We start from the raw sequence: 4,432 nt of genomic DNA on the forward strand, positions 1-4,432 counted from the left end.
TGGGAAAAAGCCAATTCTGAAATGAGAAACCGGTGACCACTGAGGATTGAAGGGAGTTCTTCAAAATAACTGTCCTGTCCTCTTGATTGAAGTCAAGGTCATGCATGAAAGGCAAAAGAGTCCCAACAGACTGCTTCAGATAGAAGGAAATAAAAACAGTGTGACAATTAATGGCAAAGTGAGATCTTTGACTGGATCTTATTGCTGTTATAGACATCTTTAAGGGAACCGAAGAACATGAGCAGGGCCTAAGGATTTGATAGTGGTGATTTCTCCATGTGAATCGCCTGACACGTGAATTGCCTGTGCTATGGTTACACAGAAAAATACTTTTATTTTCAGGAAATAGTCTGCAATTTACTCCCCTGTACATCAAAGGGGAGATAAAGATTTTCATATTACATTTTTAACATTCCTATGAGCTGGAAATTTATTCTTAAATAATGTAATAGAGAAGGGAAGGAGATAAGTGTTTAAAGACTAAAAAGTTCCATTTTTTTTTTAAATGAAAACTTGCTAGGCAAAATGTTTCACAAAAATTAATACAAAACAGTAAAATTAACACCACTTATATGTATATTTAAAGTGATTATGAGAATAAATACTGTGCTGTGGATTCTCTACCACAATAATAGTTTTAAATGAATCAAAATCTGCCTATCATTCAGGATATTGATTCTCCACCCTTAACAGGGTTTTTAAAGAGAGTACATATACTCAAATTTTAGGTTATGACTCTGTTTCTGGATTATAGTTTGAGATTTTTCACAAGCAGCTATGGGTGTAAAAATAATGATCACACTATACAGTTACAAGTGGAAAGCAGAAGCCATGATTAAAGAGAAAAAGTGTTGATCCAGTTAAAAGCGTTCCCCTTGCCAGTTTTATGACCTTGGACAAATCACGTCAACACTCTCATCTTTAAAGCTCTCATCTGCAAAATGGGGATAATAATTCCTGGCTCATAATACTACTGAGCTGCTGCCAGAAAGTAGTGTAGATGTATGTACTGCAAGAATATCAAACAATGCTGTAGTAGAAAAGTTAATGAGCAAATTTCTATTCTATAAAAAAAGAGAGTCAAATAATATTCTATGACTAAATAATGCCTGTGAAATGGCTTTCTGTAGCAGGCTTTAAGAGACTCCACGTGTTAGAATGTGCCATTCCATGATCTCAGATGATACACTTGTGCAGTTCGTAGAATACAAACATACAGCTTTAGAAGCTAGCAGACAAATTATTAAGAGCAATACTCAAATTCTGTCAGTATGAAAAGAAATCAAGTGTTGTCAGCAAGCTTACAAATGCTCAGTGGGATCCCATAATGGGGGTGAGTGGGGAGAAAAACGACTTAATACTTTGAATGCTACAAAACATTTTGACTCTCAGAAAATTTGGCCAAAATCAGTCTTCTGATTATTGTAAGCAAATGGATTGTCCAAGCATTGCTAGAGAGCCACTTGAAGGCTGATGGAGGTCATTGACTTCTGAGACTAAACATGAGCTTTATAATCAGAAATTTCAGGGAAAATTCTAGTCCCAACTTGCAAACTGAGACACATTTCTTATCTCTGAGTTCCAGATTGAAAACAGAAAGGGTACTAATGATAGTCTGAGCTTCCTCAGGTTAAATGATCAGCACAACAACAATTTGATAACTGTTGTAGTGACTTCTTACAAGTAAAGTTTCCAGCCTACTTGTCTCCTGTCTCATCAGAGGCAAGTTAATACTTAAGATGGTGACTTAGATTAGTGAGAACATACCCTGCAATAAACCACTAGATGCATTTATACTACAAAATCAAATAAATTAATAAAATCACTTTAGCTTATATGGGTTAGACTTTGAGTCAGCAGAGTACTGTTAGTATGCCAGAAGCACTTTGCTAAGTGTGGAGACATATAAGGACTTTTTCACAGCATAAAAATCCCGTAACTACCTAAGCCACAAATGGATTTTTATATCAGACTGGCCCAAAACAGTTGCCATTCTTATTTAATAGACCTTATTGCCCCTGTCTATAAGTTTATTGTCCATTATTGAACCAATTGCACAAAAGGGAAATAGTTGAAAACACAGTTGTTCCTGAACTGGATATAGACAGGAATATTTCCTGTCATTATTCCATAAGCATCCATTATTCTAGTACCATCATATAAATGATGCTTTCGTATTCTACCTCATCACTAATTTAAAAACTGCATCTTAGGGAACAACCTCCCACAGGCAGCAAAGAGAAGGGCCTGTTTATTCTCCAGGGAAAAGTATATTATTACCTATAGCATAGACTGAGCACAAACATTTTTAAGAAGTCAGTTTCTTTAGGTATGAGAAAAAACAGTTGAATTTTCATGAGTGGATTTTTTCAAATCCATTTAAAAACTTAAAAATTCAAGTATGTGTGATGTAGATTAATTCAGATGACTCAATACAGCTAATGGCTTTAAATGCTTGCTTTGCAGGCTTCTTTTTAGGCTATCGTGGGTACAACATTAAAAAAAAAAAAAAAAAGAAGTATTTTCAATTTTTTTCTTTTTATATTTTTTTATAAAATTTAATGATTTTTGCTTGTATTTCATTAGCTTCTTAAAGTTCAGTAAAAAAAAAAAACAATCTTCAATATAAACATAAAAATCTTTCCTTCTATCATAATAATTTGATTAAAATACTGTTACTGATATGCAACAATGGCAAAGTTCTCATTTGATTGTTCATATTAAAAATAATGGCCTGTAATACGAACTTTCAAGTCTACAGACTGTGCCATCAAAATATTCAAGAACACTCTCAATTCTACAGTGATGGTGGCACTCCGTCAATATACTTTTTCAATGGTCTTTTGCATATCCCCTTTTGTCAGGCTTCTACAAGAGTCTGGAATCTTCAAGAGGAGTTGTCTTTTAAGCACATTAACAGGTTGTTAAAATGTTTTCTAAATATTCATATGAAAGTAGAAAACGCTACTACTGTTCATTCCCTTGCCTTTTAAAAAGACCATGAAGTCTCCAATCTCTTCTTTCTGTCTCTGAGGAAATGACAGAGAGATGTCTTCAAGAAAGAGTTCCGTGCTATCACTGTAGATAAACTGAGCTAAGGTGAAACAAAGCATGTGATGTGTGGGCTTTGTTCCTTCACAATAGTCAGTTGATTTCTTAAACACTGGAAAATAATTCAGAGACAAGAAAAGAATGGTATCAAATGATTTTGATGGCGTGTGCTCAATGCATTGCTTATCGAGGAGCACTTTTCATGGCGGTTGAAAACTGTTGTGGCACAATATAAAAGAATCGGAAAGAATGGAGCACATGGTTTGATGGATGTGAGCTGCACAAAGCTTTCTAGCATGTTGCTCCTACATTTGCATACACTGTTTTGGCATTTTGGAGTAATTATCACTGCGAAACTTTCACAAGTATACCTTATTTCCACAGGTAATTAAGGTGACCTAGTTATGGCTGCATAACGATTAGTCTGTGAATAGTGCAGACCCCAGGGAGACTATCAGGTCAGTAAAAGCAATCAGTGTAACTGATGGGAAAGGAAAGAATGCCTTACATGATGTTTCCTTTACACCACTCTATGGCTATTTTAAAAATGCATTATTTCATCAATATTATTCTGAGAACATAAAAAATCATTCTTTCTGCACTATTCATTGTTCCATTTAGGTTTCTTTTTAATCGTTGGATGTTAAGCAAGTAACTCTTAATCCTTGGCAATAAAAATAATTGAGATTAGTTTTGTTTCCTAAAATAAACATTTGAGAAAATAAACAAAGACTTTTGCTTATTTTCCAAAGCCTGGGTGAAGAAATTTCCCATTGAATATCATTAAAAGGATCTGCCCTTTTTCTCTTGTCTGTGGACAAGTATCCCTTAGCAAGACCTTACTAACCCACTGGCACAATGGAATGTTGCCAGTCCCTCATGCCACCCTCTTCCCTGAGACAGATATGAGAACAAATCTTCTCTTCTGCCAACATAAAGTCAATATTCTGGCAGCTGATAGCTCTCACTGAAAGAACTGGAGAGGCTGGTGGCTAGTACCAACCCACAATTTACAGCTTCTATCGTCCTTACACACAACCTTGGAATCTGCTGCAGAAAATCAATGCATCAGATGCACCACACCAGAAACATAATCTGGTTCAATAAAGAAGGTCACAAGTACATTTATTTCAAACATGCATTCGGGTAATTAAAGGACATAGATTCAGAGGGGAAAAAAACTAAACTAAAAGCAAAATAATATATAGCATAAGTGAAAGAATCTGAAGTCTATTTAAAGCCCAGTTCTGCTCTATCTCATATCACTAGGACTAGGAAGAGCTAGATAATGCAGTTCACATTTTACTTACAAATGAGTTTTCATTTCATCTTCTGGGAAACACTAACAAATCAAACTCAGCTTCATAAGTGATATTGTCTC

This window comes from Arvicanthis niloticus, chromosome 3 (assembly GCF_011762505.2).
Source record: "Arvicanthis niloticus isolate mArvNil1 chromosome 3, mArvNil1.pat.X, whole genome shotgun sequence".
NCBI lineage: Eukaryota > Metazoa > Chordata > Mammalia > Rodentia > Muridae > Arvicanthis > Arvicanthis niloticus.